This window comes from Mustela nivalis (genome assembly GCF_964662115.1).
Source record: "Mustela nivalis genome assembly, chromosome: 1".
Classification (NCBI taxonomy): domain Eukaryota; kingdom Metazoa; phylum Chordata; class Mammalia; order Carnivora; family Mustelidae; genus Mustela; species Mustela nivalis.
In genome coordinates, this window is record NC_139020.1 from 27421807 (window position 1) to 27436333 (window position 14527).

The 14527-nt window shown below is 36.2% G+C and overlaps 1 long non-coding RNA gene across 2 annotated transcripts in view; it reads left to right on the forward strand.

Moving 5' to 3' along the window:
- Positions 1-202: 202 nt before the first annotated feature.
- The window catches only part of LOC309847798, a 61829-nt gene continuing 47504 nt past the window's right edge, over positions 203-14527 (forward strand). The window contains exons 1-2 of one of the 2 annotated variants that reach the window (XR_014302630.1): positions 308-364; positions 460-610. This is a non-coding gene — a long non-coding RNA (uncharacterized lncRNA). Of the gene's footprint in view, positions 611-14527 lie in introns of both variants that reach the window. The other variant, XR_014302629.1, reaches the window with a different exon arrangement.

Here is a 14527-nt window from a genome sequence, read left to right on the forward strand (position 1 = left end):
ATGTTCATGAGCACCCCTACACACCCACCATTACATACAAACACAGAGAGACATGTTTGCAGCTTCTTTCCAGACAACTCCACAATGCCCCCAGGAGGTGATGACCAACTGATTAATGTTTGTCTGAGGAGCGCCACTGCACGTTTCCAGAGCTGCTGGAAAGCCAGTTCTTACCAAAACAGCTGCGAAGCCAGACTGACTTCTAACCTCCCCTGTTGAATACAGGAACTCTTGGCACAATTACAGTGCAAGTAGCACAGAACCTATGGGGTTACCATTATAGAAACAGACTTGGCCAGCAGGAAATGTTTACATCCTGCATGGAACCCTGATGTTCGACATGAAACCAGAGCGACTCATCATGGTTAGAGAAAACAAAAGCCTCCATCTTTGAACTTGCCTCGTAGCCCAAACAAACAAATATTCTTACTTCCTTATTGTCAAATGCCTCACTTCCAGCTACTTTCACTGAACTTTGGATGCTCCTGAGATGCAGGAAATTAACAGTCCTGCTGAAATACAAGCCACTTCCACCAGGGAGAACAGTAAACGACACAACCAAGAGAGATGAACGCTGGTTGATCTTTGCAATTCCTCAAACATCTCCTAGGTAAGTCCATTGTCCATTAATAAAAATGAGCTAGGCTTCTTACTACAAAAGCAAGATAGCCAGGTTGTACTACAACTTACCAAATTTGAACCTTAGAACTCAAGAGGTAGTATTAACATGCTGACTTATACTTGATTCTCCATGATCTAGATCTAGCCTTGGGAAGGAGGCTTAGGAGGACTAAAAGAAACATGGGTTGAAAGGTTGAGGATCTGGAAGAGAGGGGAGTTAAAGTCTTTTTCCAAGTTCCAGCAGCCCTTGGCAAAGGGATAGTACCAGAAAACCACCTGGTCACCCAGTTTCCTTCCAGTAACTGGACAGAAGACAGAGGCTTCTGTCTTCTTCATACTCAGAGAGTGTGGCTCTCTGAAGGACTGTTAATTAGTTTTATGAGAAACTTACACCTGATGCCTTGATCATTTCCCCTCCCCCACTAGCAAAAAATAAAGGGACAGGAAATATAGAAGATTGTTTTGATTGTCATCTTTCAACATGGCTGATATGTGTTTTTTTTTTTTTTTAATAGCAAATCATTGGTTTTACTCTTTCCTTAAAATTTTTTGCTTATGAAATGCAGAAGCTCTCAGAAGCCAAACAATTTTTTTTGACTTCAGCAGGCTACTATGATTAGACTATATTTGTTTGTTCCTTTCTTGTGTTAAGATGACCATGCAAATGTACCCACTTCCTAATTGCAGAAGGCCAAGAGGAAATCAGGCAGTCAAAAAGAAATTGTGAATAACCATTCCACTTCCAGGCTTATTTGAATTTTATAAGCATATATGGACAAGGGAATATTGAAAAGCCTTTAAAGCAATGTGCAGGGGTGGGTTGCAGATGGGTTTTAGGACTGGGAACATTCTGATTACTTGGGTGAGTTTATGAATGTATTTCATCTCTGAGCTTCTGTTCCTTCTTCTACAAGATAAATATCTCTGTCTTAGGACAGTAGGGTATAGTGGATAAGAGTTCAGGCTGTTGCTGACACATCTGCACTTGAACATGAGGAAGGAAACTGCTTCTCAATTTAAAAAAAAATCTTAAAATTCACCATTGTGGTTGTTTCTTCATTCAAACGACATGATAAAATTTATTTAAATCATGACATTATGTATTAGATTTTCTATTACTGCTGTAACAAATTGCCACCAACTTCATAACTTGAGATGATGCAAATTAAATATCTTACATTTCTATATTACATATTACATATTTACATAATGTAAATATCTTACATTAGGTTAAAAGTTTAACACAGATATCATTAGGATAAAACAAGTTGTTGGTATGGCTTTATTACTTTCTGAAGACTCTAGGAAAGAATCTATTTCCTTCCCTTTTCTAGCTTCTACACTCCCTGACTCAGGACCCACTTTCTCCATGTTCATAGTCAGCAAGTTTTTTTTGTTTGTTTGTTTGTTTTAGTAAGCTCCATACCTAGCATGGAGCCCAACCTGGGGTTTTACTTCAAAGTCAGCAACTTTACGTCTCTCTGACTATAGCCAGAAAAGTTCTCTGATTTTTAAGGACTCATAATGATTCCACTGAGTTCACTTGGATAATTCAGGATATCCCCCCTCATCTCAAAGTCCTTAACTTATTCATATCTGAAAAGTCCCTTTTGCTATTATGTAAGGTAGTCTGTTCATAGTTTCCTAGGAGTACAGCGTGAATATCTTTAAAGGCTATTATTCTGCTTATCATATCCTGGGAAGTGGCAGAATCTTATAAATGCTCTTTGTTACTTACAAGAAAATATCTTTGCAACCTTTATTCTGTTTTAAGGATACACGTGAACAATTTTAGAACTAGTCCTCTGAATAGTTTCCTATTGTCAAAAGTGGTAAGTAATATGAACGTAAATTAATTAGTAAATGAAAGTAAATACATACATACAGTTTTGGGGTCAGGTTATGTTTAAGATATTTTCTTGATCAAACTGTTTTTCAAAAATTATGTAAAAAGTGTTGAATAATCAACAAATAATGTAATATAATATAATGTAGTAATAACAACTAACTTGAGTATACTATTCAAAAATAATAATACCAAAGTTATGTCCTAATCACCACCCAAATCAGATATATTTCTGCCCCTTTTAAATTTTCCCACAATAATGAAATATATCAGTGACTCTCATATTCTGATTTTTTCTCACTATAAGTGCAGGCTTTTTTTTCGACTCAAATTGTTTTCAACTTATACCATCCAATTATACTCAATGCACAATGGAATCCTTTTGTAGCATATTCTTCTCAGTGTTCTTTGCTGGATGCTCCCTGCATTACTAAAATTTAAATGCTAGTATTACCTAGGAGTCAGCGCTAGGGTACTGTTATTCAGTTATGCTTAATCAACAAAGAGGCTGATCACACCTGGTCCCATAGCTTTATATAACTTCTATTTCTGACCAATGACAACATTATATTCCTAGATCCAACCTCCTTCAAGTTCCCATATGACATTTCTATCTAGATGCCTAAGAACCTTCTGAAACCTACAACTTCTGAAGTCTTTCACATCTTGATAAATGGCAACTCTATTCTATCTGTCACCAACTCTGGAGTCCTCCTTGATGATCCTCTCTTCCTCTCACAATCAACATAAATAAACTATGACAGTTCAACTTTCCAAATGCATGCAGAGTCTGACCCTAGTCATACCACCACGTTCACAGTTCCTCTAGTGCAAGCCACCACCATCTCTCACCTGGATTATTGCAACAGTTCCCCAATGGTCTTCCTGTTTGTATCCTTGCCATCTCCTCTGCTCAGAAACATGCCGTGGCTTCACAGATCACTCAGAAGAAACTACAACATCCATATTATGGATACAAGACCCTACATGATTTGGTGCTGTACTTCACTGTTCTTATTTCCTGCTGTTTCCCCATTTACACAACAAATTCCAGACACACTGGCCTCCTTGGGTCCTTCAAACTTGTTGTGCTGCCTACCTTCCATTGATCCTCCAGATCCACTCTTTACATTTCTCCCCTCTACTCTGTGCCCGAAGAGACAGGCATCTCTCTTCAATCTTTCTTCTACTTCTCCTTGAACTCAACTTGCGTAAAAGAAATGAAAGAAAACAACTGCGAAAGGTATAAATATTGCTTAAAGGTAGAATGAGAACTGAATCAAGTCGAAGACCTAGACAAACAAAATTTGAGTTGAGAAAGGCTGAAAGTTCAAGCAGCAGAATTTGACAAGCAGAATGAGGGCAAATCTAGATTTAGCAGAAGAAAAGCATTGTGCTCCAAAAACACCTGGAATTGATAACTGATCCATTTTTCCTCATCCATTTTTAGGGACAAAATAATAGGCTGGATTGATAAACAAAAGATATGTGTGTTCATAAATATTATTTATTCATTACAAAGTATATTTAAGACATAAATAGTGTTTATTGAGTAGTTTGTTTTCAAAATTGTGGAGCTAAAGCAGAGAGAGCATAAAATAGAAGTCAGTCAAGTTGCAAGAGCCAAAATCACCTTTCTGTCCTTATAATTATTAAGAGTTACAAACAGACAAAATGAGCAATACCACCTCAAATCACTGTGTAGCTTAATGGCAGTTGTGAGTTTCAGGAACTATACATGAATTTTTTTTTTGTCAATTTCCCCTTACTTTCATAAATAGCATTCCCAAACATTTTTGCATTAAAATTGAAATTGAGGGGATGAATAAGAATTACCTAGTATTATTAAAAAAAAAACAAAACTGTTCAGGTCTTTAAATATTAAGACTACAGTTTAGGGACACCTGAGTGACTCAGTTGCTTAAGTCCCTTACTCTTGATTGCAGCTCAGGTCGTGATCTCAGGGTTGTGAGACAGAGCCCTGTGTAGGGCTCTGCAGGGGGCATGGAGACTGCTTAAGATTCTCTCTTCTCTCTCCCTCTGCCCTCCACCAACCCCCAGCACTTGTGTATGCTCTCTCTCTCTCTAGAAAAATAAAAGAGAAAAGAATAAAATAAAATAAATTGAATTTAAAAAAATAAAAGAGAGCAGTTTAATCCCTTCCCAAATTTATTGAGTATCTTCTATGTGTTACTCACTTATCTATATTCTAAAGATACATAGATGAGTAAGATTTCTGGTTCCTGATCTGAAGGATTTTATGGTCTAATAAAAAATAACAAGTATTTTGCAAATAGTGATTATTAACAAAGGTTTACTAATAACATGAATAAAACACCGTGGAAACCAGAAGAAGAGAATTGATAATAATATTTCATGGAGGAGAATCAGACTAGGAAAAGATCAGTGAAAGTTTTAAAGGAAGAGACATTTTAATTGAAACTTGGAAATTATTTTTGTGTTCAGACTTTGTTAAGAAACATCACTCAGGTAGAGAAAACAATGGATGCAAAAATGGGTTTTCAGAAAATAGTGAGAATAAGCAAAAGAGTGGATAGGCATAAAAAATAAGTGGCATTGCGGCTCATTAAGGCTAGCCTGACTCACATGAAAGATGGAGAAGGTCATTTGTGTTCTATACATAAAAATATGGAGGAATGGGTAAAAACTGACAGATTTGAAAGATTTCAGAGTTAGACTTGACAAGACGTAATGATTGATTGGATTTGGATGGAGAAAATGAGAGAAGTCAAAGCTGGCTCCTAAATTTCTAGCTTGAGGAACTAAATGAATGATGGCATTCATGGATAAAATATTAATAGAGTATGAGGATCAAGTATGAAGACTTAGATGGTGGGGACAGCTTGGAATATGATCTAAATGAGAAGCTCTACAATTTCCAGGTGGAGGTGTCTGGTAGAAAACTAGAAACACAAATCTGGAACTTTGGAGTTTTCAGGACTGGAGAAATAGGTTTGAGTGGGATTATATAGGTAAAACTGAACACGTGGCTAATTCATGCAACTGAAGAAATCCACCATGGCAAGAAATCAGGAAAGAAGACTGGAGTCCCTAGACCAGAGACAAATTGCTAGTAGGTGTTCAGCCACACAGACTTTGCCCTGTACAATGCTAGAGACATCATTCACTTGGACTGTGAAATGAATGGTGCCTACTGGAGTTATTCGGGGAGCTACCCTGACACTGGAGAAAATATACCAAGTATAATATTTCAAGAGGAGGGGGAGGGCACAGGAAAATCACAAAGAACACCAAATATCTGGAGCAGAAAGAAAAAAAAATCAAAACATAGGACTGAATGGAAATTGTCAGAGAGATTAATAGGGAAACCAGAAGTACAGTGTTTAGAAACAGAGGAACCATTTTCAAAAAGAACATAATCTACAATATGAAATTCTGAAAAAGATCCAATGAAATGCAGGATTTAAAGATTTTATTTATTTATTTATTGGTACCTGGAAATAGTAGGTGATTGCTGGTGCCAGCAAGACTGAGATCCAAGTATAAGTCACAAGTCAGAGTGTGGTAGCATTAAATAATGACTTGGAAAAGAGAAAATGGAAGTAATAAATGGAGACTGTACCTACAAGGGTATTCATTGTGTACTCCTGTTGCTCAGATAAGCATTTTATCTCTTTTCTAAATTCTTCATCTTTCTAGTCAGAGACTATTTCTTTGACTCGCGCACAGAATCTAATGGTGCTCTTCAAAAATTGTATGTTTTAAATTAATGAGTAGGCATTAAAGTTTTGCTCTGATACTATTTACCTGACTCTACAACTGACATTTTACTAATTATTTGTTTACATGTCTGTCTGTTTAATTATAGTGGAAATATCTACCTCTAAGCCCTCTCTAATAGATTGCTAGTAGTTGTTTGAAGATCTGTGTTCAGAAGGATTCTGAGGTATTATATAAGCTCGACGCAAAAGTTGAAAAGTATCTGTCCCAGAAGGGGAATCGGGAGTGCAGCCTGCTTGTGTTGAGAATGGGGAATTTTTCCATCTGCCTTTATAGCCCTAAAACCCTGTACACTGTCTGGTCTAAGCAATGAATAAATGGTCAGTGAATGAATACACAAATGAATGGATATATTCTGCATTACAGTGGATTTGACTTGGGTCTCAATAAGTAAGCAGGATTGAATTTGACTGGGTCAGTGCTTTCCAGCCAACCAACGTCATGATGCACTACTTATGACATGGGCTACAAATGATTTGCTGTTAAAAATAATTTACAAAACCTTGCCAGTTGTTTCATCAAAAACAATAGATTGAATTTATGGTGTGTAATAACTACATTCTCATTCATATTCCGACTTGATTTCCTGAGTAAAAGATAAATGAGGAGGTTTAGAGCTGAATTTCTGGAAGCATAAGAAACTCTGTTTACATGCAGCTATGGTGGTGTTTCCCAACATAGGCTTTGTCCATCATGATAATGAGGTACAAAGAAAATCAGGAAAACTGTTGAATATCTACAGATAGCAGAGAGGAAAATGTCAGGGGGAAAGAAGATATCCTAGGATAGAGAATGATAGGAGCCCAGAGGCCAGAATGTGCTTGGCATAAGAGAAGGTCGGACACTAGCCTCGTTAAGTGAGTTGAAATGTTCTGTGGAGATCCTGTCGAGATATGAGAAGATAAGGTCTCTGTACTGTCACTCACTGGGTAAAAATATCAGAAAATAATGCTTTTCCTTTACCTGGAGAAAAGGAATTGTATTTCTACGTAATGAAAGATTCAGTGTGCCTTATTACCAAGCAAAAACATAATAGAAATAGAAATAAAAAGCAATTCGGTAAGGTGGGAGATTCTGGTTCAAGGAGGACAATGTCAGAGAAACATTTACTGGTCAGGTTTTTCAGTCTAGCCTCTTTCATAAATGAAATAGCCATTATCCTAACAGTGCATGAAATGCATACAATATAAGTAAGTAATATCGTTTTGCTATTCGAGGTCATGTTAACCTCCTTGAAGATAAAGCCAAGCACTCCCTAAGTTAATCATCACTTACTTTGGAGTTTGGTGGCTGTTTCAGCTTGAAGTTCTGTCCAGAAGAGGCGTGTGAAAGGCTGTTGAAATGCTATATTTATTTATGTAAGGTCAGACTAACCCAGAGTATTATGAAGTGAGAAAAGTTTAGATTGGTCCACAGTTGTGTGTGATTGTGCAAAAGATAAGCCATTCTTTGCCACCCTACGAGGTCACACTACTCTTAAATGCTGAGTGCACTTTACTGAAATAGTAACCATTCAACTGAATGTGAAATAGACTTGATGCCTAACATGTCTTGAAAGTTATATTTCAAAACATTCTTTTCAGTGTTTAAAAGAGTAAACTTATATACTGAGAGTAGTATCAAATCTTGAGAATTACTTCAGGGCATCACAGAGAGACCTCAATTATGAAGTTTAGTATTTCACTGACTCATGTCTAAACAATCAGCATATATCTTGCTGAAGAGCAGGCCACTGGCCTGAAAATTAACAATTAATTTTATATTAAGTTTGGCAGAATGGGAACGGCACAGTCAATACTGCTAGCAAACAGCATGATTTATATATCACTTTTAATTAAACATGAATTCTTTAAAGTTTTTATAAAAATGAACACATTAAATTTACTTCCCTTATCATTAATGTTTTAGTAGGTATATAATGGGTGCATTTTTATACATGTGTATTTTTTTTAAGATATTGTCCATCTCTTGCACCTGTCTAAATGCCAATATATAGATCAAAGCAATGATCCCAAAGATGAATGACTCAAAGGAGACTTTCAGATCCACTGATAATGGAGCTGAAATAAATTTGATATTTTAAGTGATCTTTCCCAAAGAACAGTGTGCTATTTGGAAACAGCCATTCATATTTTTCTCAGCATTAAATGTTTGTCAGCTTTTATAATCAAAACTCAAGCTAAAAACTTATGACTAAGTAAAATTCAGAGGGAGAGAGGATATTTCTATATGTCTAGCTTGGATGAAGAATCTTCAATAGGAAGACTGCCATTTTTTCTTTTTCTTCAGATATGCACTTTTTTTTCTTAGTGAAAGTTCAGGTTAGAAATCTATAGAAGAAATTTAAGACGATTGGCTTTAAAATGAGAAACATAAAGTGAAAATACATGATCTCAAACATTGCTTTCTGTGAGAAACCCACAGTGCAAGATTTAATGTGGCAAAGGAAGCATGAATGAAAGCACAGATGACAGGAAAACATTTACTTCTAGAAATCTAACAATAAGCCACGAAACTTATTAAAGGAGAATCCTCCCACAAAGGAATACCATACTATATATATATACCATAGATAAGACTTTAGAAATATAATAATGGCCCTCTAAAATCTAAGTCATATTCAATGTATTGTTTGAGGAATATTTTATGTAAGCTGTAGTAATAGACCATTTATTAGTTTCCACACACTGTGCTGGATACTGGACACACGGACACACAGAGGAGGTAAAAATAGACATGACTGTTGATCATCCAAAGCTTTACAGACCAGTGAAGGTGACAGACCATCATAAAATCACACTGGAGAGTGTACAATTACAAATGTTGCCTATAGGCTCTCAAGAAAAAGAACAGGGGTTTATGACAAAGAAAACTGGCTTGCACTGAGGAGTGAAAGAATGTTTGATTTTAAGGTTGAGTAGAAATTAACTAGGGGAAAAGGGCACTCTCAAATATTTATTGAGTGAATGAGAATAAATTCCAGGTAATTGTCCTGTGGCAGGAGGCAGCGTGATTCACCTAAAAACTGAAAGTCAGGGAGGTTGGAGCACAGAGAGTAAAGTGTTAAATTGGTGCAGGAGAAGTAGGTTAGAGAACAAACTATGCTGGGATTTGGTCTTTAACTCAAGAACAAGAAGAAGCCTTTGGAGGCTGTGAGCAGAGTGAAATGATCAGTTTATGATTTCAAGCGTTCCCTCCAGCCACAGTATGGAAAATGGAGTCCAAAAGGCTTGACTATGGCTAAAAAGTTAGAAAGAGGGGCGCCTGGGTTGTTCAGTGGGTTAAAGCCTCTGCCTTCAGCTGGGGTCATGATCTCAGGTCCTGGGATCCAGCCCCACATCGGGCTCTCTGCTCAGTGGGGAGCTTGCACCCTAAACTGCTGGACTGAATAGAGTTAGTAGAAGGGAGCAAGACAATGAGGGGTAACTGTGGCATGCTCCTTCCTGGAAAAGTGATGCATCTCATTGGCCTTAGGTCTTTTCTGGGTAAAGGAAAGAACCAATATGTGGACAGGTAGGTAGATACCCTTGGGTCAGAATTTGAGCTAAGTTTTACCATCTTCCAACTTTTACCCCAATACATTTAACTATTGATGTCTCTAAGTAAGAAACTCTACCTTAGTTAAAATGAGTAAAGTTGAGTTACTATTACTAATCAATACTTATCTTTTACATCTTAATTGTTTAAAACTTTTTTCTTTTCTTTTTATAATATCTTTAGGAATTCAAAATGTGAATCTCTTTCTTAATCAAATGGGAGAAAATGACAGGCTTCCTCTCATCCCATCACTATGTAGGACTCTTATTTTCATAGCGCCTTTGGTAACTAACTAGATAAGAAACATTTTACTGCAAATCATTTAGGCACTTATCAATAACAGTTCAGAAAAATAAATACCTTAGATACTTAGAATCACTGAATTTTAAAAGGAAGCTTACATATATCTGTGGCATCTTTAAAGAACTAGGAGTCTATATGGGAAGGAGATTGAAAAGCTGTTCTCTGAAAATGAAAAATGAGACTGTAGGGAGTTGGTTTTAAGTAGTGTGTTTGAGAAAGGGCCATTCTTAAAAATAAAAGGGTACTCTAGCTCTTAAGTAACTTATAATAGTAATAGACATAGTGAAGGAAGGTGTAAATAATTGTACAACACAAATTAATCATATTTTAAAAGTTTTTTAAATTGATATAAATCACATAACACAAAATTCACAATTTAAATATTTTCAGCCCAATCCCTACATTGTATAATCACCATTATCTAATTCCAGAACATTTTTAACAGCCCCCCAAAACCCTATATCTATTAGACTTCCATCCCAATCACACCTCACCCACACATAAACAATTCTCTGACAACCATTAATCTATTTTCCATGTGTGAGGATTTGTTTGTTCTCACATGTGGCCTTTTGCACCTAGCAGATTCTGCTTTGCATAAATTTTTCAAGGTTCATCTGTATTGTACCATTTAATAGTACCGTGTTCCTTTTTTGTGGTTGAATAATATTCCATCGGAGACACATATTATATTTGTTGATTCGTTCATCAGCCGATAAACACTTAGGCTATTTTTACTTTGTGGTTATTATGAATAATGCTACAAACATTGTACACAAGTTTTGGGGAGAACATATGTTTTCACTTTCCTTGGGTATATACTTAGGAGTGGAAATGTTGGAGCATCTGCTAATTCTGTGTTTAACTTTCTGAGCAACTACAAAATTATTTTCCACAATAACTGCATTATTTTATATTCCTGCCGGCAGTGTATTAGCATTTGACTTTCTCTAAATTTTTATTAACACTTGTGGTTTTTTTTCTTTTTAAAAAAATTATCATTGCCAATCCTAGAGTGTGTGGAGTAGTATCTCATTGTGTTTTGATTAGTGATGAATTATACTGAGTATCTTTTCATGTGCTTATTCATTCCTTTCATATATTCTTTCTACAAATGTCTATGCAGATGCTTTGCCCATTTTTGGTTGAATTCTTTGTCTTTTTATTGTTAATTATAAACATTCTTTATATATTCTAATTACTAGACCTTTATCAGTTATATGATTTGCAGATATTTTCTTCCAACCTGTGGATTGTTTTTTCACATTCTTGGTAGTGTCACTTCAGCCTCAAAAGTATTTAATTTAATGAAGTACAATTTATCTATTGTATTGTTGCTGCTCATACTTTTGGTGGCCTATCTAAGAAACCATAGCTTAATCCAAGGTGATGTAAATTTATACCCATTTTTACTTGTAAGACAAGACAGACAGATGTAATCAAATGATAGATTTTGATAGAGATTGAGAGAGATAGGATCAGTGGATATTAATAGAGTAAAAAAGACGTATAAGAAGTTGAAACTCTCAAATCAAAAGGCAGATTCTCAGATTGTATTTTTAAAAAGCATATTCAGTAAAATGCTATCAATAAGAGATATACTTGGAAAAATATGCAAAAAAAGACTGAAAATAAAGGGATTGGAACAGATATAATGGTCAAATATGAACAAAAAGTAAAGATAACAAATTTTAATTAAAAAAGGTGTATATAAAGATAATAATTTAATAAAAAATTTCAACTAAATCACAAAGATACTGGCAAAGGAAAAGTAGTTAAGAACATATAATGATCATCAAAATATATGTACCTAACAATATAAACATACTGCCCCCTTCTATATACATAATATAATTTATATGAGTTTATATATATATATATATATATATATATATATAGTATAGAAGTCCGATATACTGAAGTAGATAAATGAGCAATTGCAGTTAGAAATTAATGTCTCACTCAGAAATGCATAGATCTATAGGTAAAAATAAACAATTTATAAAGGATTTAAACTAAATAATCTATGAGCAATATATTGTGCAAAATATATAAAAGGTTCACACAAATGAACAATGCCGGTGGAATTTTGATTGGGATGGCTTTGAAAGTATAGATTGCTCTAGACAGTATAGATATTTTAACAAGCAATCTTAAAATTTGTATGGAACCAGAAGAGACTTGGAATTGCTAAGGAAATGTTGAAAAAGAAAAACAAAACTGGGGCATCACGTTGCCTGATTTCAAGCTTTACTACAAATCTGTGATCACCAAGACAGCATGATACTGGCACAAAAACAGACACATAGACCGGGGTAACAGAGTACAGAGCCCAGATATGGACCCTCAACTCTATGGTCAAAATATCTTCAACAAAGCAGGAAAAAATGTGCAGTGGAAAAAAGACAGTCTCTTCAATAAATGGTGTTGGGAAAATTGGACAGCTATGTGTAGAAGAATGAAACTTGACTGTTCTCTTACACCAGACACAAAGATAATGGATACATGGATAAAGACATGGATGAAAGACCTCAATGTGAGGCAGGAACCTATCAAAATCTTAAAGAACAACATTGGCAGTAGCCTGTTTGACATTGGTCACAGCAACTTTTTCAACACATGTCCCCAAAGACAAAGGAAACAAAAGGGAAAATGAACTTTTGGGACTTCATCAAGATCAAAAGTTTCTGCACAGCAAAGGAAACAGTCAACAAAACAAAGCAGCAACCCAGGGAATGGGAGAAGATATTCGCAAATGACACTATCGACAAAGGGCTGATATCCAAAATCTAAAAAAAACTCCTCAAACTCACAAACACACACAAAGAGGATAATCACATAAAAAAAAAAATTGGGCAGAGGACATGAACAGACACTTCGCCAAAGAAGACATAGAAATGGCTAACAGACACATGAAAAATATTCATCATCATTAGCCATCAGAGAGATTCAAATCAAAACCACATTGAGATACCACCTTACACCAGTAAGAATGGCCAAAATTAACAAGACAATAAACAAGTGTGTTGGAGAGGATTTGCAGAAAGGGGAACCCTCTTCCACTGTTTGTGGGTAACATCCATGAAAGACTTTGGACTCTGAGAAACAAACTGAGGGTTTTGGAGGGGAGGCGGGTGGGGGGGTATGGTGAGCCTGGTGGTGGGTATTGAGGGTATGTATTGCATGGAGCACTGGCTGAGGTGCATAAACAGTGAATTCTGGAACACTGAAAAGAAATTAAATTAAATTAAACTTTTAAAATAAGAAAAATGTACAGTTCTCTTCAAATAGAAAAATAGTCCATGCATTATTTTCCAAGAAAAGGGTATCTTTGGGGCACCTGGATGGCTCAGTCGGTTAAGTGTCTGCCTTTGGCTTAGGTCATGATCCCAGGGTCCTGGGACCTATCTCTGCATCGGGATCCTTGGTCAGTGGCGAACCTGGTTCTCCCTCTCTCTCTGCCTGCTACTCCACCTGCTTGTGCTCTCTTTCTCTCTCGGTCAAATAAATAAAAATGCTTTAAAAAAAAAAAAGAAAAACTGTATCATTTAGTTCTGATTAACCACCACTTCAGATGTTATATTCCCTGATCACAATGTAATACATTAAAAATATGTAATTGAAGAATATCTTTTTGGGTGCCTGGGTGGCTCAGTGGGTTAAGCCGCTGCCTTCGGCTCAGGTCATGATCTCAGGGTCCTGGGATCGAGTCCCACATCGGGCTTTCTGCTCAGCAGGGAGCCTGCTTCCTCCTCTCTCTCTCCCTCTCTCTGCCTACTTGTGATCTCTCTCTGTCAAATAAATAAATAAAGTCTTTAAAAACAAAACAAAACAAAGAAACTAACTAACTAACAAAAAAAAGAATATCTTTTAAACCCACATATCTGCGGGGCGCCTGGGTGGCTCAGTTGGTTGAGCAACTGCCTTCGGCTCAGGTCACGGTCCTGGAGTCTGCTTCTCCCTCTGACCTTCTCGCCTCTCATGTTCTCTCTCACTGTCTCTCTCTCTCAAATAAATAAATAAAATCTTAAAAAAAATAAATAAAAATAAAAATAAAACCACATATCTGCAAAGCTGAAAGACACCAATAAATAATCCATAGGTTAAAGAATAACCTATAAGGAATTTTTTTAATGCAAAGAAGAAAATGTCAATAAAAATACAGAACAAAGGCAGAGCAGTAATTAGCAGAAAATTTAATGCTAAGTAAGCTATCATAAAATAATAGTCACTAAAAACCGAATAGGCAAATGACTAGCTGCACAATTTGGAAAAAAAAAAAAGAGCAGCAGATCATACCCATAAAATAGGAAGAAAGTGGGGTGCCTGGGTGGCTCAGGGGGTTAAGCTTCTGCCTTGGGCTCAGGTCATGATCTCAGAGTCCTGGGATGGAGCCCCGCATCAGGCTCTCAGCTCAGCAGGGAGCCTGCTTCCCCCACTCTGCCTGCCTCTCTGCCT